The 25954-nt window shown below is 41.7% G+C and overlaps 1 protein-coding gene across 2 annotated transcripts in view; it reads left to right on the forward strand.

Annotated features, from left to right (window-relative positions):
* Positions 1-25954, forward strand: part of NRXN3 (neurexin 3) — a 1025935-nt gene that overhangs the window by 126162 nt on the left and 873819 nt on the right. Inside the window, exon 1 of one of the 2 annotated variants that reach the window (XM_054826962.1) lies at positions 19324-19426. The exons of the other annotated variant lie outside the window; for it this stretch is intronic. The gene's annotated coding sequence lies outside the window, so the exon portion shown is untranslated. Of the gene's footprint in view, positions 1-19323; positions 19427-25954 lie in introns of those variants that run through there. 2 annotated transcript variants of the gene reach the window in all.

The raw sequence follows: 25954 nt of genomic DNA on the forward strand, positions 1-25954 counted from the left end.
CTGATTCACCCAGAGGTCTGATCAGCCTTGCCAGGAGGATCTACAGCTTGCACCAGAATTTTGCAGTTAAGGAAAGCATTGATATACTTACGACATTTCATTTTTTTGTCTAATGGGGACTGAAAAAAGAAGAAAAAAAAATTGTGGAAGTCATTGCAGAAAAGTTATCGCAGAAATATTTATATAGGAATGGGATACTTGAGTTTGCACATTTCTGTCATTCCTGACAGAGAGTCATTCTTTCTGTCGTTGCTGATGTGCAGTCATTTCTTGGAAAGTACTGGAGAAAACTCAGGAGCAAATAGCCCTGGTGAACGCCACTAACAGAGGTAATGGAAGTGATTTTCTTCCCTTCTCTTTTGTGGTTGATACTGCTTCTGACGAAGTGGATACAACTGATCAGAATAGACTAAAAGAAAAGCTACTGGGGAAACTGGAGTTTATTAAATTTTATTTTGGTGAAATTTAAGTGGGTAAATGTGAGAGAGATGTTGGAGTAACCTGAAGAGACTCCTTTATCTATTTTCCCTTATGTAAGTTCACTGTCTGTTAATGTGGGCAGTTTCCTTCCATGAGTAAGATCATACCTGAATTTCCAGCAGGGAGAAAATGCAAGAATGCATGTGCTGTGGGCCCTTTGACTTTTTGGCCTCCCTAGTTCATAAGGAGTTAGAAATGCAGCTTTCTTACATCTTAGCAAGATTTCTGATGAAGGTACATGAAGATGACTATTAGTGTTTGTGGGCTTCTGGAACTTCAGCATGAAAATTCAAACCTTAAGTGTCAGGGCTCAGTAGATATGGAGGCATCTAAAAGATAAGAGGGTAGGGACATCGTTTGGTTATGACCTTTCTTTCTCTACAGGTTTATGTATTTCAGTGATTATTACAGTCTCAGAAAGCAGCGCAGGCTGTTGAGTTGTTGCTTTTTGAGGTCTCAGAGTGTAATGGACATATATTCTCCCCCACATCAGCTTTGAGTGGCTCATTTTCACAGCATGATAGAAACGTACACCAAAAAATGATTGATGTTCGTATTTTCAGAGCTGCCAAGTGTTGTTCATATGCCTGCTATGATACATGCATTTTTGATGGGTCTTTCACAGTTTCCTCTGTGTCAGAGAAGATGTCAAGAGGAAAAATGAGTAAGGTACTGCTCCATAAATTAGCATGTTGCCTAGGGTTTGGAGTATTGTCCAGTCTCGTCTATACTGCTTTTCTCATCTGATTTTAATAACTGCTTCTGAGTCCCCGGTAAACATCATTGTATTTATGGAGGAGTATGTATTCCACAGGGAAAAACTAAGTGCAAGGCTGCCTAATATCAGGTGAAACAGAATATGGAAGAGAATCTTGTTCTCTGATAAAAACTGACCAGCGGTTCATTTACTTTCCCAATTTGCTTCTCACGGAAGGAAAGCCTAGAGGGTCACCTGTGTACCAGGACATCTGATGTCTCTACCTGTTAGACATAAGGGTGCACTGAGACACAAGAATCTGTTTGCTGCCCAGGGATTACTTGCCAAAAGTAAGAACTTGCCAGGTGGGGGACCTCGCACCAAATTGTTGATGTTTCCCATGTTTTACAAAGTTCAATAGTAACTGAAGTAGTTGCAGTGAAAGAGGGATGTAAATCTCAAAGATGTAGGTTTAAATCTAATAGTGCTACCTCATAAGGAAGAAAAGGAAATTATGGTTTCCTTCTTGGTTAGTGTAAATGCTTATTTTCAGTTGTATTTTTAGTGGTTTTCTTTTCATTAATGGAACAGGGTTGGACAGTTGGTTAGAGGGAGTTTGAAGGACCTAAAGAATGAGGAAGATTTTGTTTCAGTCCTAGAGAGCAGAGAAACCTGCCTAAGCTCCAGAAAGGTTGAAACTCAATTTGATAAACTTACCTTTCTGGACAAACACAAAACAGGTGTGTGATGTTGGCACACCTAACAGAGCAGATGCTGCAGGACATTGCTAACATGTTGTGGTGCCATTCATCTCCAGGGATTTGTTTTGGTACAGACTAGCTCAACAGGAAATAAAAGATGGTGCTCACTACTGGATGTTTGGTGCCATCCTTTAGGTTCTTGATCATTTTGCAGGGTTTCAGTTTTTATTTTTGGGCTGCAAATTCATTACTGTTTTTCAGGCTGCTTGGGAAACCCAGCAGAAGGGCCAAGATCAGCCTGAGAAAACATTGAACTGTTTTTCTGAAAGTAAATCACTTTTGCTCCTACTATTTTAAAGACTTTTTGGGAGGATGGAGTGTGTATGAAACTTGCTTTGCTGCTGCTGTACCAATTAATATACTGCCTTGGGTGTGCATATTTTTAAATTTTAAGTTTATAGTTACATCCAGCTTATTAGCAAAGTAATGAATTCATTCATATATGTATGAATAAATGCAAATTCCTTAATATTGTTTATGGAGCTGCACACAACTTAGTAGCTATACCTGCTCTGGAAGTTTTGTATTCTGTGTCTTTTGCCTCATTGCAGGAAAGATGACAAATTCCATTCTGAAAAATGAACAAACAACCAAATCAGAACTTCAGCTTGAAATTTGGCTCAGATTTGTCCTGAGGTTGGGATAACAGATTTCTTCTGTCATACTGAGTCTCTGCATGTGTGGAACCTAGCCAAAAAGGCTTTTCATTTGGTAATTTTTAATTGACTTGATATCGCAAGTTCAGGGAGTTTCCTCTCTGTTTTAATCAGGACTGTTCTCAGGAAATTCCCAGCCTGATTTTTGCACAGTATGGAGGATTTTAGTTGCCTAAGTGGAAAAAAAAAAAACTATCTCCTCTCTTCTTTGCTTCAAAAATGTCAGTCTTGTTTCAGAACAATGAAACTGATAAAGCTGACACTTGGTTATTCCCTGTTTTAATGACTGTCATGATTCTCCTTTTAATTAACAGCATTGTAGTTGAACACTCCAAATCTGACTCTATCGTGAAGTCCTAAAAGATAGCTACTTCACAAGTTTGGCAGTAGAGTACTATTCAAGATACATGTGATATTATGTAGGTGAAAAAGTCAGGCAGTGTTTTACGCCCTGGACTGGCATTGAGAACATGACTGATAGGCCCAGGGACTGCTGTTGTTTTCTCTTGGGTGTGATGCTAGGTTTTTCTTGTTTTGGGAGCTGGAGAAAAGGTCCGTGAAAATCACTGTGTAGGTGTACCTAGAAGGGGAAATGTGAAAGAGCCAGATTTTCTTGTCCTCGGTGGTTTCCATTGATAAAACCTGATATGATACAGTATATTTTTAGCTTTTACTCAGGATTTGAAGCCCTGAAAGCTAAGAACCCAGATGGTCAAGAGCACTTCTTAAGCTGCTATTTGGAGTTAGATGCAAAACCACACAAGGTACTTTGAGCTGGTGGCTTCATAGAGGCAAAGATATTTCCAGGTCCATGCTCTGGACAGGAGTCACTGTGAGGTGAAGCTGACAGTGACCCTTGTGGAAGGAGATCCTCAGACCAAAAAACTGCAGTACAAATGCACAATTTTTGTATTTCTGTGTGCCAGGTAAGAGGGATGGAAATAACAGCTTTTGCTGTGGGTGATGGTTTTATTCAAAAACTAGGTAAGAAATGTGAGAAATCTGGAGAAAATTATTGCCAATGGGCCACTATTTTCATTGCTGCAAGACAAAACCTGACTGTGGAAGTGACTGGCACTGCAAAATGCAGCTTTCCTCCCAGCAGCACTGCTTAGTGGTTTTCTTTTGCCCAGGACAACACGTAAATGTGAGACAGCACCCAGTGGAAAGATGTGGGCACACACTGATGCTGTTGCTTGTGGGTGTGTAATATACTTTCATTTGACTTTGGCTTCTGAGACACAGTCCCCCTCATCTCCTTGTCAGCCTCCTCCATTTTCCTTTATGTTCCTTTGTTATTTAACTAAAAACTAGAAGAGAATCAGAAAAAGCTGTAAGTTAATGCCTCTTATACCCATCCCCCAAATCCCAAGTCAGGGGAGCCATGTCTGACTCAGATTAGGTTTCTGCTCTGAGCATTTGATAAACCCCTACCATGGTGTTTGTTGTGGTGTGAGACCTTGCTACGAAAGAACATGCTTGAAATTTGTTCCAGGAAGAGGTAGATGAATGGCCTTATTTTGGGTGAGAGGCAGAAAGTGGGCTTTCATGGAGCAAGGCTGTTGCAGGCAGGTCCTGCCAGAGGTGCCAGTGTAGCGGCTGGGCCACGTGAGGGCTCCCAGCATGGGCACGGGGGCCAGCCTGCCCTGGCAATGTGGCTGGGGGCGAGCTTGGCTCCACACATTTGTGGCTCCATTTCAGTGCTGCTTTGATAGTCACAGACTTTTACAAAATACTCAGCTCAAAGGGGGAAATTAGTGTCACGGGGACTGTTTTCTTTATGGGAAAAGACTCGGTTGGATGGAGCAGCCAATAAAGATGTTAATGTATTTTCTCAGTGCATAACCCACATATTTCAGCTCCCTGGATGGGGTCTTTATTTCTGAGGTGAATGACTGAGGAACACTTAACTCATAGCTTCCAGGGGATTGGGAAAGTGCAAGGTTTTCTGGAAGGTGAGATATTCCATTTTTAGGATCTAATGTTAACTTTTTGGGGTGTGACTCTGGCTGGGTGATTAAAAAAGCATTACTTTCACAGACAGGAAGATTTCCGCCTGCCCAAGCTGTTGAGCCTATTGATACGGCACTCAGTTATATCTCTGTCAAGGCTTACATTTACTCTCGCCATTGTAACTTGTCCATCATTACTTCAATTTTGGAATTCAACCTTTTTTATTATGTTATTATTTTTATGTGAATTAGGCACCAGTAACCAGTCTGTGATGAACTGAAGACGGATTGGAACCTCTCTGTCTAGACCTGATCAGAAGCGTAGCCTCCCTCCCCTGTTGATTGCATCCTTTCCCTCCTGTGAGGAGCAGAAGTTCCACTCCTATTGCTAAGAGTGCAGGCTGACGTCCAAATTCTATAGATATTACATATGTCTTGTTTATTATTGGAGAAAATGAAATGTCAGCCTGTAAGGTTATCCTGTAGTTTTCCCCTGCCTTCCCTATGTACTTGCCATATTTGTTGCAAGTGATTTCTAAAAAGGTTGGAACTGCTAGTCTGTACTGAAGTAACTACAACTGCTGCACTCTGGTACACTCACCACAGGAATCTGGGGTGGTTCTCATGAGATGACAAAGGACTGTTCATTGCACAGGTTTCTGTACCTACAGTGAAAGCTGTAGAAAATACCTTAGGCGAGGATTGAGAGTCACAAATAGAGGTATATCTGGTGAAGAATGCCAGGTGACCCAACTTGTATTGGTTTGTCCCAGCATCCTGATAAAAATGGTTTAATAGCTCAGTCACGTGCTGCCTAGACTGACTTGCTGTGAGGCGGGGCTTAAGACAGCTGGTGACTGACCCATACTGTTTGGGGCAGGTACACATCACTGAGTGGGGGCTACTGGAGCTGTGAAAAGGGATTGTCTTCATTTTGGCTGATTTGTAATATGAGAGGGCAACCATAGCCGGGACTTGTAGGGCATTCTGTACTAAGGTTAGGTTTGGAGTTTATAAGTCTCTTGGCTAAGATTAAACAGGGATTCAAGGATTTCTCCCAGACTAAGACAAGGGTTGGAGCTTGTAGAGGCATCTTGGGACAGGACACTGGTACTCAGGTTTTGTTTTGTCTTTTACGCTGTTTAAGGGTGGGAACTGCAGGTGTAGGGGTGTGTCAGGGCTCTGAGTGCTCTAACTAGCCTTAATAGCCCTGATGAGCCTCATCTGGGGCCCACACCTGTGGGCTCACAAGCTCTATTTTAAGTTCAGCCCTGGGCTTTCAGTCTTTGTCTGAGCTATGTTAGAGAAGGATCTCTAGCTTGTCTAACCATGTTAGTGCCTAGCCATGGAGCCCTGTGATCTGGATCTTGACTTGCTTCCTGACTTTGACTGCTTGGCTTGATTTTTGGTCTAGCCTCATTGCTATAGCTGTGCCTGGCAGGTGCTAGACCTCATCCTAGCTCTGACTTATGGATTGACTGCCCGATTTGTCTGTGGAACTGCCTCATCGCTGTGATACTACCTTATGATCTGGACTCTTGATTGGATGTGGCTGCTATCTTCAGGTCTGTCTTGTTTGTGTACTGTGGGGCAGGCCCTGGCCAGTTAGGCTGAGGTCTTACTGGTCATGTTGTTTGATCCTTTAGGGAACGGCTGTCCTGCTCTGGTCCCTAATGCTGAGTTAGGAATCCTTGGTTTACTGTTAAAATTGTTATCTTTAGGATTTCCTGGGATAATATTGTAATTGTGATTCATAGAGGGCAGCATTTAGGGTTCGGACCTCTAAGGCTGTCCTGGGCCAAGTGAAGGGTGGTAATCTGCAAGGGTTTTGGAGCTACAAGTAGCCTTACAGACAGTTGTAATGCCCAGGCTAGAGCAAGAGAAGTGCTCTGGCGGACCTATCTGCTCCCTTCCCAAAAGGGCTGTGCAGAATGTTTTGAAATTTTGGTCTGAAGAGTTTCCTAGAGTAAAGCAGTTGCCTGCACTGATTCTCTGGGTATTTGTAGGCTTGGGAGTCCAGGACAAATTTCAAGGAAAAGATTAGGAGCACAGAAGTCTGCAGGCAGGGTACGTACCAAGCTGTAGGTTTTATTTTGCTACCAGTTTGCTATATGACCATGAGTTGCTTCTCTTGTGAATTTTTTTTCTCTTTAGCTAGCGAACTAGAGGGATGGTAGATGTCACTTTTGTGTTTGTACTGCACCTCTACCCAGTGAGATGGAGATTATTGTGGACAGCTCTAAGGGTTACTGTGATATATGTAAGAAAATACTACAGTAATAGTAAGGAACTGATAATATTGCTGGTGTATTGCCATGGAGACCACTTTTCTAAGAATCTGACTGTAATAAACCAACTTAACTTATGGCACTGGATGTGGGCCAGACTTGAGTTGGCAACTACATGATAAAAAGGTTAAGACTATCCAACTGGCTGCTGAATTGGATAGTCCTAGGACTGAATTTCCTATCTACTTGAGCATCTGTCTTATTGTTTGAGCCTACCTGGAGTCAAAGAGATCTTTCTGAGCCGGACAGAGTTAGAGTGGGAGGAGTGAGCTGAATTTGGGTTGCCCACAACAGCTTCAACTGTTTCCTCCCTGCCATCAGTGTGTCTGGTCCTCATGCTGTTAGCAGTACTTGAACATCTACCTGTACATATGCAGTCTCTCAGGGAAACTATTGAGAAGATCTTTATTTACTGCTGTGGAGACTGAAAGCATATCAAATGTATCACTGGCCTTTGCTGCTCATTTAATGGGAGGTAGTAGCCACTCTTTGCCCATTTCTTACCGTTCTTTTATGCATGTTGATGGCTGAGAGGACTTGCTCGAGGAACAGGAAGGTCTAACAGAGTTTTGGTTGCTCAGCTTGGAGAAGAGAAGGCTCTGAGGAGACCTTATAGCAGCCTTCCAAAGGGGCCCTACAGGAAAGCTGGAGAGGGACTGTTTACAAGGGCATGTAGTGATAGGACAAGGGGTAATGGCCTTAAGCTGAAGGAGGATAGGTTTAGATTAGATGTTAGGAAGACATTCTTCACTATGAGGGTGGTGAGGCACTGGAGCAGGTTGCCCTGAGAAGCTGTGGATGCCCCCTCCCTGGCAGCGTTCAAGGCCAGGTTGGATGGGGCTTTGGGCAAGCTGGTCTAGTGGAGGGTGTCCCTGCCCATGGCAGGGGGGTTGGAACTAGGTGATCTTTGAGGTGCCTTCCAACCCAAACCATTCTATGATAATCCTGGCTCCTGGTTAGTGGGAAGCCAGGTAGTAGATATGGAGGAAAAGACTGGCCTATTTCCCATGTTAAAGGAGAAGTGATATTAAACAGGTAAGTCTTCCACTTAACCATAAGCAGCTGCTCCAACAAGGGGGCTCCACTGGAAACATTTTTTTTCCCTGCTTCTACTTACTCTGGCTAGTGCTATATAGTTGCTGCAGTAGTGGCCCTTTCATGTGGGGGGAAGAGTTTATTTCTAAGGATCAGTTCCTGAGCTTGCTGGTGTCCTGCTCTGCTGCTGTTCTTGCAGAAATGCCTCTCGTCCTCAAGTGACCCACGTCTGTACACAATGCCTACAGGAAGCTTACCTGTAAATACATCCTCTGTACGTTGTTGATGAGCCTTCCTGTTCAGGTAGGAGTGCCTTGATATCAATGATTTTCCTGACTTACCACTGACTAGATCTGTTGTACGCTGTGTTCCTGCACTTAAACAATCCTCTTCCCTAAGCTTAGCATTTGGTGTTCTTGTATTAAAAAGACTGTTGTGATGGCAACCTGGTACCATTTGAGCTCCAAAAAGGCAGGTCTAGATATAACTTGCATCACAAATGAAATGAATATGATGTGTAACAATCTAACTCCTAGTTCTTGTTGACTTTTATTTTTTGTTCCAAACTATTATGTCTTTGTTTACAAGCACAGTAATTATACAATCTGTGTGACTCTCTGCCATTAGATATAATTATGGCCAAGCGTTTAGCATGTTAAAACAAAGTGTTGTCCGTAAATCACTATTGCGTAACTGGATCTCTGGAGCAAATTCTCAGAGCATAGTGAAGTTGCTATAGAAATATCTGGTTTCTGTTAATCCCTACCTACTCCAATATATACCTCTTTGATAATGCTTTCCCTCCAGTGTATTCTGTGGTCTTTCTAGAACTGACATGGGTCACAATTTCGGACAAGCAACAGCAAAATTCTCCCTACTAAAAAGACTTGTTTCCTCATTGAGAATTGTAGTAGGTGAAGACTCAAAGACCAGTAGTCATGGGTAATCAATGTGAAGGGAAAGCAGTCAAGGAGTTAATTTTTTTTATAAATGTTGCCTCTCTGAAAGGCCTGTGTGTGTAGACTGTGTATTGCCTGAATTTGAAATTCAGCAGTGAAATTCCCTTTTCAGAGAAGGATAAAATTATTTGATTACCTCTTAATGCACAGAATAAGACAGCAAGAATAGTTAATGGAGAAGGAGCCTACATTGTGCTTCTTGGAAGATCACTCAAGATAAATACAATTCATTTGGCAATCCAGTTTTGAAAGAATTGCAGCGCGAGAGAATGGGAGAAAGAATTTGTGCAGAGAATCTGAAAATGAGATAGTCCCCAACTCCTGCAGAACTGGCTGAATAGGAGTGATAAGAGAAAGAAAAGGGCTACCTGCCTGTATTGAATTGCCCACGTGAAAAACTATAGTAAGCAAGCTAGCTGTCCTTGATAAAATCAAGATTGGCAGCTTACAGAGCCGGAATGATGTTTGTTGCTTAATGTTTGTAGCTTAACAAAACTCAACAGATTTTTGAAATATGCCTGCATTTAAAGTTTGATTTTGCTTTTTCGGTTGTTTTGTTATTTCTGAATAAAATGGGATTAAGTAGTTAAAGCGGTGGCAGCCACAGAAGGATTGCAGCAGAGACCGATAGAGCTGAAAGGACTTCTGTGAGCGTCTGCCGCCTTCTACCCACTTGTAATTCAATCATGGCTGAAGTTAAGAGGGTTTGGGATCTTTAAAAATCAAGTTAAGTGGGATGTTATTAGGCCAGGAAAATGGGCATGGAAATCTCCTGAGTAGTATGTTTAAGAGATTTTTGGACTGATTCTCAGGGAAGTGTCTTGTAGAAATCTAAGCACTCTTTCCTTTTTAGTCAGGTCTTATATTTCCATCATAGTACTGAATTGAAATTTAGTTTCCCAGTCATAAGGTCTTAGTAAACTTCTCCAGCTTTGAGTGAGGCATGATGTTGTAGAAAATGATGGTTGAGTGAGTCTTTGGTATAAGCAAGCAGGAAAAGTTGCCATGAAGAGAGATTTAGTTGAAGTGACTAGGGTTAGATTTAGGAGTGGAAAAAGAGAAAACATGGTGGACAGAAAGAAATGAAGTGGTGAGAGAACTTAAAAAAAAAAAAAGACACTGTAATAAATGCATGGGAAGATGCACTGTATTACTTTGTGGCAAAGAAACGTAAAAATGAAGTGGGGACAAAAGTAAAACAAAAGCAGGAGTAGTTGTATATTTACTAACTAGAAAACTGAATGATGTTACAATTGTGTATAGTTATGGTTTGTTTAGAGTGACTAATCTGAACTAGTAGATATTCTTACCCTTGGATTATGGTTTAGTGTATGAACAGGAGAAGATGACTCTTGGCTATTCCACCCATTTAAGCAAATGGGATTCAATGAGTATGAGTAGGACTGTGGGTGTCACTGGTCCTTCAAATCTGAAGCATGGAAAGATTAAAGACAGCTGTCAAAAGTGGCTGCAAACCTGCATCTTCATTGTGACATGACTAGTGGAGCTTCTTGAGGAGTTTTTTGTGCAGTGACTGAGCAATCACACTTCCAGCCTCAGTTGCTGGAGTATGTGGATAATTAATACCTCTAAACTTCAGGGCTAATGTGGTTCAAATCAGAAAAACAAAATGAAGCCATTTGAAAATGGTAAAAATTTAAATATTGGACTTAGTAACTTGACTACTGTCACTAACCAACTATGACAGAGTTTGGAGCAGAGCACAGGAATCCCAACTCCTTTTACTTTGCTTTGGCTGCTATGTGCATTTTGATCCACTTGCATTATTCCAAGAGCGGTGGTCTTGTGACTGTTGGTGGACTTGTATGTCTATAACCCTACCTTAATTATCCTTGTACATGGAAGGTTTGTGCAGTTCTTTATGATAAAGAAGTGGGCAGACAGCCCTCTTCCCTTCCTGTCTTGGATGTTTTGGGATCAAAAAGAAAAATGAGTTGAGTGCAAGAGAATGCAGTCACGTTCTGGTCAAAAAATAATAGCACTGTAAGTTAACAGATACTTAGTTCCTGGTAAGTTCGAATATTCCAGTTACCATAACAACGCTGAGACTGTGGGATATTTTACTTCACATACTTTGAAAGAACTTTGGGGCATGACCAGAAAATTCCATTAGGACTGAAAGCAAACAAAACTGAAAACACACAGTTACTCCTTGCAGCCCACAGCCTATGTAAAACCTATGGAGGGTATGTGTTCTGCGCTCAGATGCAAGTGGCTGCACTTTGACGTGATGGGTATTTTGTTGTTTTGGTAATGCTGTTGCTCATGGAAGCAGTAAGACTTTGGAGGCTCTGTGCCAGAGGAAAACCACCTCATTTGTGGGAACTTTTGTCTCCCTGTCCTGGCTTAGAAAAAGAACTGGGAAAAAGTGTTGGTGACTGCCTAAATCTGAGTGATTTTTGGCTTTCATCCCACTGTGAAATTCTACTAGTTTGGGTTTAGAGCAGGACCTCTGATCATCCTGCCAGCTGGACCTGACTGAGAGCTTCGTATTCTGGCTACTGGTTTGGAAGGTCAGCTACCACTGTGGAGAGGTAGAACATGATAGAACAGCAGCAATCTGGTTATTGTGTGTCCTGTACCTTGAATGCAGAGTTTTTGCTCTTGCACTAGCAAAACTGTCTTGCTTCTCATCTTATGTGAATTGGTATAATCTGGCCTGCTTTGATTTTACCAGCTGAAAATTTAGCTGATGTATTTCTAGATCTTCTGTTAGAGATGGTGACCTTAAAAACGCTACCTGAAAAGAACCAGCAAAATGATGCCTGCCTGTGCCTGCAGCCTGGTTGAAAGAGCCATTTTCAGAAGAGTGGGACTGCCTGGCCCATGTGACCAGTGGTTGAACTTAAAATGATTCAGCTTAGTGATTGTGGTGGGTTGACCCTGGCTGGAGGCCAGGTGCCCACCAGAGCCGCTCTCTCACTCCCCTCATTCACTAGACAGGGGAGAAAAGGCATAACGAAATGCTTATGGGTCAAGATAAGGACAGGGAGAGATCACTCACTAATTGTTGTCACGAGCAAAACAGACCCAACTTAGAGAGGGAATTCATCTAATTTATTACTAGGCAAAACAGAGTAGAGGAATGAGAAAATAAAATCAACTCTTAAAACACCTCCCCCCACCCCTCCCATCTTCCCGGGCTCAATTTCATTCCCGGCTTCAACCTTCCCCCCCTCAGCGGCACAGGGGGACGGGGAGTGGGGGTTACGGTCAGTTCATCTCACGGTGTTTCTGCCGCTTCTTCATCCTCAGAGGGAGGACTCCTCTCATCGTTCCCCTGCTCCAGCATGGAGTCCCTCTCATGGGGTGCAGACCTTCAGGAGCAAACTGCTCCAGCATGGGTCCCCCACGGGGTCACAAGTCCTGCCAGCAAACCTGCCCTGGCGTGGGCTCCCCTCTGCACGGGTCCACCAGTCCGGCCAGGAACTTGCTCCAGCGTGGGCTTCCCATGGGCCGCAGCCTCCTTCAGGTGCCTCCACCTGCTCCGGCGTGGGGTCCTCCACGGGCTGCAGGTGGAATCTCTACACCCCCTCATCCTTCCTCCATGGGCTGCAGGGGGACAGCCTGCTTCACCATGGCCTTCACCACGGGCTGCAGGGGGATCTCTGCTCTGGTGCCTGGAGCACCTCCTCCCCCTCCTTCCTCACTGACCTTGGTGTCTGCAGAGTTTCTTACATCTTCTCACTCCTCTCTCCGGCTGCAAAATCTCTCTCTAACTGTTTTTTTCTTCTTCTTAAATATGTTATCACAGAGGCGCTGATTGGCTTGGCCTTGGCCAGCAGCGGGTCTGTCTTGGAGCTGGCTGGCATTGGCTCTGTCAGACACAGGGGAAGCTTCTAGCAGCTTCTCACAGAAGCCACCCCTGTAGCCCCCCGCTCCTGCTACCAAAACCTTGCCATGCAAACCCAACACAGTGGTCAGCACTGTTGGCCTTCCCACTGCTGACCACTTTAGCAGAAAGACCCCCTCTGAAGAAGCATATTCCACAATCTGAAATTGTCTCCCTCTCATCACTGCCAAAAGATACTGTCATGATCTACTCACTTGCTGAAGCATATCTTGCTCCCTCTTGTTTCTTTGATGGACTTGCTTAGTTTCAGTTCAGAAGTCTGTGACACTTGGAAAATATTTGGACAGCACAAAAGAGTGAATTTTATATCAAAATAAATTGTGCAGAACAGTTATTGTGTCATCTGTATGTGAGAAAAAGAATTTCTTCTAAAAACTTTTGTGACATGATAAATCACATTTTTAGTGCAGTGATATTTAGAATTTTCCATCTTGGGAAGCAGAGTGTTTATTTTGAAGTTTTCTGGAGGTTTTAAATTTTGTTCTGAAGTATATATGTAAGTATAATTACTCTGAATTTTTATTTAATTTCCTGTTGAAATGAATATATTTGTGTAATTTAGACCATGATACATTCAAATACTGTGTTGACCAAGGGAAGATTTAAGACTGTTTTGTTTGTTAAAGTGAATGTACATGTAATTCAGAGCCCATTACTGTCATTAAATTCACTAGGCTTTGGGCTGGGCTCTTATGACACACAGCAAAAAATTTTTAGATACTGTAGGTCTTCCTGTATCCAAATAATCTAACAGGCAAGACTAGCAAGCCAAGATCTATCCTGACCTATTAGTGGTATGCAGCGATCTGAGAGATGTTGCCCACCTTAGCAGTAAAAAGCACAGCATATTTTGAGTAAATTTTCAGTCAGGGCTGTTACTTTCAGTGTTACACGTTTCTTATGCTTGTTGGTTCACTGATCTGGCACTTCCTATTATGCAACATTTTAATATAAATATTTTACAAGGTGAGACTGTTTAATTTTGGTCTCTCTTAGACTGAAGACCTTCTTAGGGTATGCAGACAGCCCACTGAAATGTTTTAAATTATGAGTACTTAGCCATACAGTATATCATCTGTGTAGTTCTCCAAATGCTATATGAACCCTGGATTTGTTTTTGGACAAGCTAAAACATTAGGGATAAAGTGAACACTTTTCAATTGCAAAAATTGTTATCAATTATATGTTGAAATTGGGAAGGTCTTGTCATCATCCAGACAATGCTTTTAGCAGACAAATTGCTTGCCTATCTATTTTTTCTTTTTTCTGCTCAGCTTCACAAATGAATACTATCTCTAGTTGAATTGATAAGGTGTGGGGTGGGCAGGGAAAGGAGCCCATCTACAGTCACATAGGAACAATATTTCCTGGAAGTTGTTATAAAATAATAATAATGCTTCTCTTTGCTGAAAACCACCCAGCTTTTCTCTTTTGGAATTGGACAGCATGTAAATCCCACTTTTACTGGTGATGGACAAGTGAAGATGCTGCTTCACATGTTAGTCAATGGTAAAATGAACAGAAGCAGGAAAGAAGCCAGTACAGGATAGGCAGCCAGGTCTTGGTAATATACTAATAAATGTAATGCCATGTAATTTCTTATCCCTTTCATCTACATCTTGTTGGTGCCAGCTCTGCTGCAAAATCTATGACTATTACGATTTGGTCCTTCATTTTCTGATACATCATTTACAGTGCAATTCCTGTCTCTGGTGAAATGCCAAGGCCCAACTTGCCAAATCTCAGTGTGCAGAAGTTTGAGACTAGCTTTTCCATAGCCATCAGGAGGTCAACCTGCAGCATATTGCCAGATTTGAGCTTTTTTTGGGCTCAACAAGAAGCACAGTCAAACCTTATGTTTGGACAAATAACTTCATGGCTTTGCATTCCTTCAATAAGTTATTTTAGGGTTACCTGGTTTTTGTTTTAAAAATCTCCAGCTATTGCTTTCTCTAAGTAGCAGAGCTGCTGCGGAGCTTTCACATAATCTGGTCATTGTGTGAGCAAAAGCCAAACAAGGATCTCTGTTTTATCTGAAATAACTTTCCTGCATCACACAAACTTGCCTTGTGCTATGAAAATCTCTTCTGATATCAGCTCTCTTTAATCTCTTTCCCTGCCTTGTTGGTATGCAGCCCTGTAATTGCATTGTCAGATCTATAGATACTTTCAAGATGTAGAATTTAAGGAATTACAGGACTTAGGTCACATATATATTGCCTATATACACTTAATCATCTGAGAGGAGCATAAGTAGTAACGGATCAATAATTCAGAATAACTTTGGAAGCACACTTTAAAATTAATTTTTTTTATTCTTTCCTATGCTAAAATAATAGAAGAGAAACAAAAGAAAGGGGGGGGGAAATACTTTTAGGCAAAGTATTCTGTTCTGAAAATCAAAAATAATACAGTGGCAGTGGATTTGTGGGGTTATGGCCACTGTCTTTGTCTCCCTCCACTTTGCTTTCCAACCATTATCCAGCTGCCTGTCTTTAAAGGAGACATTGTTTATTGGAAATGGAGACTTTGTGCATCTAGAATAAAAATATAATTATCCTATTTTCTCCTGCCTAGATCAAAGGAGGAGAGAATTGTAAGGATGGGAGGTAGAGACTATGCTATGCTGTTTCGTATAAAATACTTCAGGGCACTCAAATTCAATCCAGCTCTTGTCTGAGGGAACTGAACAGTTCTGGGATGCTGATGATGGAGATATGCAGCACTTTACATTCCAACCTGACCCTTGTTTAAGCACCTGGCTGGCTGTGAGGAATTAGGGTATGGTTTATAAGTTCTTAAACTTAGTCCAATTTAAAACAAGGCCCAAAGCAGCTCTGCGGTCACAAAATTATCATCTAATGCTTTTTGACTCATAAGAAATGGATTGTGTGTAGGAATGCACATAGGTGTTGAATGGGCTCTTTGATTTATCGGCTCTTGTACGAGCTCCTTGCTGAGTTTTTCCACAGTATCAGACCCCAGGCTGACATCTGAGTGAGAGAATGACATTTGCAGATGACCAGTCACACTGACCTAGGAACATTTCTCAGAGGAAAGTTATTGCTGTCCAGTGGACAGAGCATTGGACTGAGAAGAGAGTTTATCTTTCACCTAAATCAAATGATGGATGGCTCTTGAGACCTTTGGATTGAATCTTCATATTATCATATGTTCTATCAAGTACCTGATTCAAAAGCTTATTCATAACTGGTTTATTTGCTAGGATGACCATCTCTGGGTGCTACTGAATGCTCCCACTGGTATTCCCTTTTCCAAAGCCCTAGTCTTAGCCTGTAAAAGCTCTGGGATCAGTCTAATGGCGATTCCACTTGCTTAAAAAAAAAAAAAAATGTACTGCCTTTTTTGTTTTGGTTTCCCTCCAAGTAACTTAGTCTTCTCGCCTCAAGTTTCCCTACAGGTAAGAAGATCCTACTACTAAGATTTCTGTTAAGCAATTGTCTGGCTGATATGTAAAACAGTTTTACTAAATAGTGCCTCTGGGTGGATGCTGCAGGGATGAACTTTGTGTGCTGTAGCTGCACAGGAGATGCTTGTTGGGTGTATTAATTTGCAAGATGAGACTAGTGACTTGTTCTGGCTTTCTTAAATGGTTTTGGTGGATTCCAGAGGACTGGATGAATCAAAGTGTGTGCCAGTGTACCAAATCAATAAATCCTATGTGGTTTATTTCGTCTACTTCCCCTATATCCAGGCTTTCAACTTCTAGGAATATTTGCTCTTGCATGAGTGGAATCAAGGTCATCGTAGGAAATGTGTCTGATATTTCTTGGTGTTATGGTGTGACTCATTCACTTAATTTGACTACAGCGTGTTGCTCAAGATGACTTTCTATGCGAAAAAGATTCCTCCCTCTGTGCTGCTTGGGGGAAGACAGATGCTTTATACTGCTGTAGATGTGAACAGAAGACACTTAGTAAGGCTGAGCTTGCCTTTCACCCAGTTACGCCTAGTCTGTATGGGGGACTTGCTGATCCTATCTCAGGTTACTTGAGCAATGGAATTTCCACCATATTCTGTAGGAAGACCTCCCATTTCAATAGGTCTTTCTGTAGCAAAGGTAACCTGAGTTTCAAAATAAAAGGATTTCCTTTTTTATTTATTTTTTCTCTCTGCTTGTAACAAAATTAGTTATAAATGACAGCAAACCCCAAATTACGTAGACTTATGACTTTTGTGGAGGAGTTGGACACAACCTGCTTGTTTTGGCTTTTAAGGAGACTTGTTTAGAATGGAAGTGGGAGGTTTGGTCATGATTGCAGGGTTTGAACCATGTAAGGCTTTACCTATCTGTGTAACAAAACCAAGTTAAAAAAGGAGCATTACTGTAATAAAAAGTCAGTATGTTTGGCATGTAACTAAATATATATATATAAAAAAAACTTTAAAAAATGCTCCATAACGCTAAGAAAATAAACTGCAGACTCTTAAGTTGTCAAATGAGGAAAAAACTACATACATTTTAAGCCTCCATGAGGGATTTTTTTTGTACATGTCAGACAAAGATGTTTTAAACTGAGAAATTTTAGAAGACTTTTTGAATGGGTTTCAAGCATTCTCTCTAAGAAATTGTACTTTTGTAGCCTTTCTTCTGCCTCTTGAGAAATTTGAACAAATTTAACATTATAGTACTATGGTTGTTTGTTTTTCTTATGTAGCTCTACACTGGCTGAATTCAAAATCTGTGTGATCTAACAGTTCCGTAGTACTACTGCTCAGAGTGTTTGTACTTCATCTTTTTCCTTTTAAAATGTATGCAGTAGTATAATGATGCTCTTGAGTTCGGCAGAGATCCTTTTCTAATAACTTCTAACATTTGCTTTGATTTTTTTTTTTTTCTTACCCCTCATGGGCATTTAAACTGCAAACCTGGTGATTTCCAGCTTTCAGGTCCAGATGTGACCATGGAATGCTTGCTCATTACATGCTGGGCTGAGGCCAGGGTGAGCAGCCTGTGTGGTTTGGTTTCCACCAAGCAGAAACTCATGGGCATATAGAGGGGTGGAGGTGCTGTGTACTCCAGCTAGGGACTAGTGTTGTCTATTGTGTGCATAACTTGTGGCACCTCCCCTGTGGCTATAACTACAGTCCCAAGATGACTGTTGTCCTAGGTGCTCCCTCCTGACGCTTTGTTCTCATTGTGATTGATACTAAATCTACATGGAAAGGGGTGTGAGTGTGTATAAATTTATGTAGATATACATAAAAATACATAGTAATTCCTTGATTATTCTCGAGTGTGGTGGGTTTTCATATATCCGCTTGTGTACAGAAAGATGTGTGTTTATACATACACATATGTATACACACACAAAAGCTGATGCTTTTCTCTTGTTTTCCTTTTTTTTTTTTACAGCTTTTCAACAACATAGGATCATCCACAAGGATGGATGTTTAAAGCAACAGAAAATAGAAAGGGTCAGGGAAAGGAAAAGAATAGAAGAAAAAAGTCAAATGCTTGGAGAGAACATTATATATAAACTTTTCTTTGACTTGAAAAGAATTGGGAGCTAAATTCAAACCAACCGTTTTGTGGCTTGTAATTACATGGGTATAGCCTTTCCAATGTGTTTTTGCTTATTACTTGATTTTAGTCCTTGGACCCTCTATTCATAAAAATGAAGCTATTATCTCTGGCTTGGTGTGTTATACGTAAAAGAGTGTCAGTAGGTATAATTACCAGGTTAGGGGAATAGAGGAAGACTGGAGCAAGAATGGTGGACAAAAAGCTGTTGAAAGTGTAAGTTAACAGAAGAATGGAGATTAATCTGTTCTGAAGGTAATATTATCTTCTTCCTTCCATAGGTAGCCCCTGGAGGTTAGTGGTATTCTGGGTATACAGGCTATGCAACGTTGTCTCCTCTCTTTCAGGATTAGGGAGGGCATCAGCTTCAGGATTTGAACTTGGGTCTTGCCATTTTTTTGGGTGTATTTTTTATTCCTTTTTCCTTCTCTCTTCCCCAGGGCTGGACCGATGAAAGTATTTTGGCATGTTTTAGGCATTTATATAAGTGAGGTAAAATCTATTCTATGTATTTTATTCATATTGAGTTAGCTCAGTGGCTTCACATGAAAGCAAGAGAATTTTGTGCTATGTATTTCCTCATTGACCTTTCTTTATCCCTCCCAGTAAGAGGCAGTGCTGGAGGTCCTCGCAGTAATTCACTGCTTTACCTTCTCCCCACTCTTCTCTTATTTTGGTGTTACCTTTATGGAGGATAAAGCAGACAGGTAGCTACAAATTGTTGATGCAGGCAGAAGTCAATAAAAAGGCAGGCAGGGAGTGAGATTGAGGAAGGCAGCTATAGATTTCTTTGCTTATTTTGTGTGAGTTTTTCAGAACTTGTGTGATTCACTCTTGTCAGATACTATTTTGAGCCAAGCAGAGATGAACACGTTCCCATAGTGAATGAAAAAGGCTGTCTGCATTCTTGTTTTTTTTCCCTTGAAACTCTTGAGCCTTCGTTTTTAGCAGATCCTTTAGTGATAAGGTATGAATGGGAGGTGGCAGGGGTGGGAGAGATTATCTCTGCTCTTCTACGATGAGATGTTCCACTGAAAGCCTGTAAGACAGAAAGGCAAACAGGCATCCAAAAAGTGCATAAACCAGGGAAGAAAAGGATTTTTTTTTTTTTTTGTGCAACTGAAAGTAAAGTGTTGATTACAAGAGTGCCTGGACAAAGAAGAATTCATCTGAATATCAGTGAGAATTGTCTTAATTTTTATACTGAATGAATTTAAATGTGTATGGGAAGGAAATCAATAAAAGTTCAGTTGTTCGCCTTTAAAGTCCAGTCTGGAGAACAGGGCTGGTCAGTAACTTGCATGGACCAATCCTGTCCTAGCCCTGTACATGGACTGGTTTAACCTTATGGACATTTTCTGTCCTTAATTCCCAACCATTTAGTATTACTGTCTATTTTAACTTTTTAAAGGGTACCTGAGAACTTGTTTTACTGAAAGTTTGATTTGGATCCGATTTGTTTCAATTATCTAGAAGCTTTCTTAATCTGTCTGGTCTGATTTGCTGGGGGGGGGGGGGGGGGGAAGCAGTTTATGTTAATTTTCTTTGCAGAAAGTGAGGAGGAGATGAAGAGAAATTGAGGTTTCATTTTTGCTTTCTCAGTGTTGAAATCTTGGAAAATGAGAAAAGTCAGCCTTTTATGTCATACTAAGAGAAGCAATAAGATAAGCTGGAGGTGGAGAAGGTCTCTTCAGCCATCCTCAGGGTAGGAAGCCCAAAAGCTTTTCTTTGAGTACTGGGCCTTTAGGGACAGGCAGTGCCAAAGAGCAGTAGGGTAACACAGTCATGCAGGAGAATTAGCTCATTGCTTTGCTCCTGCCCAATTGGATTACCTGCTTACTCATCCATTCTCCTGAGCAGATGTCAGAGCAAGGAGGTGACAGAGGAATTGATTAATACTGCAGGAGGTCAGTAAGCTTGCACAGGAGAAGCTGAAAGGAATAAGAGATCCTCTGTGTGACTGTGTACAGACACGTGCCTGTCCCTGCTCTCCCCTGGGCCCAGTAGAATTTGCTTTTAGAAGCAATTACAGCAAGCCTGCTCTCTTCATGGAGAGCACCGGCATTGCTCCCCCCTCTGCTGAGGGATTGTGGGGCTGACAGCTTGCATCACCCCAAGAGCTTGACAAGAGTGCGGGGAACCAGAGGCAATGTGTATCCTGTAGGCACCTCAAAGGTGCTTATTTTAGAGTTGCCAGACAAGCAGTTGCTTGTAGAGAGCACAAGTGTTAATCCTCCCAATGGGGAGGGAGGAAGCTGTATTCCTGCAGGGACTGAAATCTGCTGCAGCTAATGCAAAGAGGCACCTGCTACAAGGAGGAACAGTCTTCCTCTGCTGTTCCATCTCTGAGCAGCAAGGATGTGAAAGCTCTGTACAGCTAGGCAAAATTTGAATTCTGCAGAGAGTTGATGTGGAGATTTGGGATAGAGTGTTTGTCTCTGGCCACCCAAACTTGGTTCATTTTGACCACTCAGGAGATGAATTGGGTTATCACCTGGATGGGAAACTGAATGTGTTGCCTTTTCCTCTTTTTTTTTTTGGTGTTTCCCTGCAGCATGGTCTCTGGGAAGACGACACATAATCAGTTCAGTCTTCTCAATAATTTATGTGGTACTACCAATTTATTTACAGTGGCAACATGTAAATGTAAAGAAATACATTTTGACTGTCTTCCAATGGATTTTAGCCCAGAAGTTTACAGGTGAGCCATCTCCTCTTTCTGGGGCAGGAGATATTAATAGAGAGGTTATGTGTTATACTCCTCCAGGAACTGGTTTCCCTTAGCCAGATCATGAGAGGACAGGAAGCTGCTAGATACTGTGGGCAAAGGAGGGGACTGTTTATTGAGAAACCTTTAAGGAGATTCTAAATGCTACAAAAGGTGTTGCAATGAAATTGCTGAAGGCTTGGAAGGATGTAATGAGATGTGATAATAGGAGACTGAGCACAGCAATGTACATTTAAATACCAAAAAACCCTTTGCAAGCTATGAGACCTGTAATGTTACTAAGGAGTTGGCTGCTTAATCAGTATGAAAGTGGGATGAAATAATCAGGAAAGCCAATGGGAGTAGGCTGGAGAGACTGGTACTGAGAGTATCAGATAAGTGGTCAAATAAGTTTTCTCTGATTATTTGCATGGGTCTAGTGGTTGTATCAAGTGCTCCACTGAATTACCCAGAGCATGTTTATTTTACAAGTTAGTGTTGACTCTTAGTGGTAGGACAGAATGCAAAGAGGTACAGCTCTGAGAGTGTTAGTTGACTTTGTGTATTTCATGCTAAGGAGCAAGGGTCAGATGAGGAACAAATTAATTGAGGACTTCAAGGTAATATACACCACATCCATGTAACGTTGCCCCTCCAAAGATTCAGCCAACTGGGTTCAAAACAGATTTAGCTCAGATGGAAGGGTACAGTGATGCAACAATCTACTTCCAATCCCAGCTAGGAATCTCCACAAGATGTCATGCTGTGCCATGCAGAAGTCCCATTCTGTTCAGAGACCATTTAAGGCGCCCTCCACTGTATTCTAGCACACGCAGTAGCTGTGTCTGGTAATGTCATACCAGGACAAGCCCAGATAAGGAATAAACAGCTGTGTATTGTGAGCATCTGCCAATGTGCACGTGCATGGAGTCAGAGCATGTTTTGCAAAGGTGAACTAGCTGCCCATTCAGTTCTGCATTTATGACAGTCTCATTCAGGAGAATACAAGATTGGCAAGAGGGAACTGAAATCTGGATGCTACTTTTATGGTAGCTAACTAGAGAAACTTATGTGAGTTTAAGCTATATGTTGAGGAATAATCTAGACCCCTTTCTGAGCATCAGTAGCTCAACCAGGCAAAACACATTGTTCAGGAGCTGTCAGAGGGGATAACTTACCCCGTCTTTTTCCCTCCCTAGTAACACTCGCTTACCCAGTACATCAAATTCAGATAGCATAAGTCACATTTCATCAACTCTTTTAAATCACTTCTAATAGCTATTTTAAGTGACAATGTTGTATGTTATTGCTGAATTTCAATTTTCCAGTAGTCACTAATGTATGTCCTTGTTTTTTGTTACCTTGGTGCAGCTTGATGGTATGTAGGTATCTGTACCTAAGCCTGGGATTGCTGCCTAGGTGTGCCTGTCCTTGTAGGTCCATAAAGCCTTTGTGTTTCCTAGGAATGAGGCATCATGCCAGTGCAATGCCTGAGAAATAAACTTGAGATGGGAGCCTTTCATTGCTCTGCCCAGGAGACCAGATGGAGCAACTGATGAGACAAGTTTAAATGGCTAAGTGTGTGCAGCTTGGTTAAGCATTGACTGAGGGTGGGCATGTGAACTCTGGCAGGTACTTCAAGGGCACTCACACCAACCAGTCTGTCATGCCTTTTAGGCAAGGCTCCTTGTCAGGAAGCGGGGATGGTGCCTACTGGGGAACTGGGAAAGCAGGAGATGTGCTGTTGCCTGTGTGCCCTTTAGGAACATAACCCATCTGTTTGGAGCACCCCAGCAGATCTTCTGCCATTTGTGAGTGAATGGGACAGAAAGAGCTTATCAACATAGCAGGTTTTCACTGATTTAATAATTGGTTTTGGAGATGCTTGTGCCATGGTGGTTAGGCCATTGCTACTGCTTGTCTGCACAGGCAAAAACAGTCCCTGCTGCATTCTGTGAGGTTGAAGTGTTTTGTGCATTTAAAAGCAGGGGTAATATTGTGCCTATTCTCTATACATAAGCTGCCCAGCAATTTCTCTGTCTCTTGCAAACTGTTTATGGACAGAGAGGACTTTTTTGCAAGGAAAGGGATGATATATTCAGTGTGATATAAGAGGATGAATGAGAGACCAGTAAGAGAGGGGAAATAAAAAAAAACCCCAACCAAACAAACAAAAACCCAACCCAAACCAGCCATCACTTTGTAGTGACTCTTCCACACAGCAATGCTTGTGTTGTAGTACTGATGAAGGTTGGATTGCCATATCTTGAAGTACTGGTCCTGGGCTTCAAGTGTCATTCCCTTTTACTTGGTGCAACTTCCTTTCTTGGTGTTCAATGCCATTCAGACCAGAAGCTTGCAGAGCGGAGTGGCACTACTGAGGATGGGCATGGGAGTGAAGTCTGCAGTCCCTCCTGCAGCAGGTGACAGTTATGGTTGCTGCTCCATGTGCAACTGGCTCTGACATGCATGGTTTTCTTAGGCGCCTCACGGCCTGCACAACAGGCTACATTGGAGAACAGAGCACCTTGTCCAATATAAATGAGAGTGACTCCCGTCATGCCTACAAGCTGTGCTCAGGACCTGCCTCTCTCCCTGCAGGACTCTCCCAGCTCCCTGTGCATCTCCCATGCAGGGTGGGGTGTGTGCTGCTGCCCGGTGTGCCCAGAATGAGAAGTGTCTCTTGTGAAAGGCCCATTTATGGGAATCTGAGGTTAAGGACGAGGAGGGAAGAAAGTCTAGAAAAATTACTGTATTCCAAAACTCAGAGGAAAGGATTGGGGAGGAGATTGCTATTGTACAGATTAAATGAGAGGGAAAAAATTCCCTTCACTGCTTTATTTGAACTCCTTTATACTTCAGAGTTCTTTCTTGTGTTGAAATAAGGTGGGTGTAATAATGATATTTTCTTTTGTTGTATGTTGGTTAACAACTTATCACTGTATCATAGCTATTAGATTAACCTCTGCTTACCAGCGGAGACCTGAGAATTGCTCCATAGACCCCTGAGATCTTAAAAGAAATAGGAAGTTACTTCTAGAGCTGAACTAGGGGACTACAGTCTTGGGGCTCCACCAGTTACGCAGACATTACAAAGATAAACCATTGAACCAAATGATGAAATGTTAAAGTCTGATCCTTAGAGAACTTGTGTGCCTGGGAGTTGAGCATCAAGAGCAATTTAATTTTTTGCTGCTACATCAAGGAAGGAAATCAGAGACTGGCCCTGGCACAAGGGAAAAATCAGCTCCAAGGAAGAAATCAATTTATTATTGAATAAATGAAAAGATTGCAGTATTCATTGCAACGATGCCTTAATGGACATACCACAATTGTTCTTAAGCATCCTTCATCTTGAAGGATCCCAAAGTGCTTTCAGAATTGTGTGGACAGGAGGATCTATTTAGCTTGCAACTGATGTTTTGTCATTTAACAGCATACTAATTCAACTTACGCAGTTAAGGACAGGAATGAAGAAAAATTTCCCATCTGATTCAGACTTCAAAGGAAATAATTACTGATGTTAGAAAGCAGCCAGGACATCTGAATTAACTTTGTTGCTTATGAGATCTTTAAAAAACATGTTGGGAAAGCCTGCACTTTTCATGTGTTCCAGGGATGTCCTTTTCAGTGACACTGCAGCCTCTTGTAATTGCAATCAATATAGCTTAAGGTTAGAGAACTGACTGATACAAAGTTACCCCCATTTGCCTACTGCAGCAGGATACTTCCACACAAAGGTATTTCTTTATTACTGATTCAGAAGGAAACCTTTCTAGAAATTTTCAGCTCTTTCTGCAGAAACCTGAGATCTGGAGGTTACCCATCCAAGAACAATGTTAACATATGTAACCAGTATTTCCAGCACTGTTTTGAAGGTAATTGGGTGAAGCAAGGCATTTTCCTATTCAAAGTGTTATCCTATGTTTCACTTAAGTCTTTAACTCAGATGGGAGAAATAATCTGTGTTTAAATTCAGTCAACAAGGAAACCTAGAATACTAAAAAGAGATGGCATTTGTTGCACACAAGTATGGTAATTGGTAGAAAGATCTGATGAGGATGGTCTTCAGACAGAGAAGTCCCCACTGATTAACTGTTTATGAGGACAGATCTGTTAATGATTTGGAACCACTGAAATGGTGTTAAGATTGACAGCTGAAGCTTGAGGAGATAGCGATTGGTGTATGGTGCCATGGAGAGTCTATGTGAAGCTACTGTGTCCTCTCTGGCTTGTCAGACTTCTCTAGAACACTGGCAGTGGCTCCCACATTAGTATCTTGCATTCTGGTGCATGTGGTACACTTGTAGTTTAGTGTTTAAAAAGAAAAAAGCAAGACAGAACAAAAATCCTTCATCAGCAACTTTTTCAGATTTCACTAGGAAGAGCTGCATTACTCTGAACTTTGGTGACTGCAGCTTTATTTTGAGATGTGCTAAACATCTCTGCCAATCACATGGTAATTCCCAATCAGATCCAGCAGCAGCACTCTACCAGAAGCTTGTCAGATAATCTCCTTTAAAGCAGTACCTGCCTGTGATGGGGTTTCCAGTCTGTTCCTTTTCATTCCTCTTGTAATAAAATCTGGCATTCATGAGGCAATTATGCTGTGCTCAAGATCCAGTTGTTTTTTCTAAAATGTTTAAATGCAATAATCTCTAATCTGCATATTATATTAACATATGGAAAGACAGCAAACAAGCTGCCAGGAGGTTTCTGGGATTTCTTCCATCCTCAAACTGACAGGGCTTGTTTAAATTGGATCTGTAATGGCAACAGACATGGGTTTGCATAGACACATTTTACTCTCCTAAGGAATAACAAATAGGCAACAGTGTCATACATGTCGATTCCAACAGGGAGCTTTCAAGGTTAACCTCCAGGGCTCCCTTACTTGTGGCTGATGAAGTTGTCGGAGTTTCTCAGGGGAGGTACAGCTTCACAGTTTATCTGGGGAGAGATGCCATCACCCTGCATGCTGGAATCTGCCTTGGAATTTG

This window comes from Grus americana, chromosome 5 (genome assembly GCF_028858705.1).
Source record: "Grus americana isolate bGruAme1 chromosome 5, bGruAme1.mat, whole genome shotgun sequence".
Lineage (NCBI taxonomy): Eukaryota > Metazoa > Chordata > Aves > Gruiformes > Gruidae > Grus > Grus americana.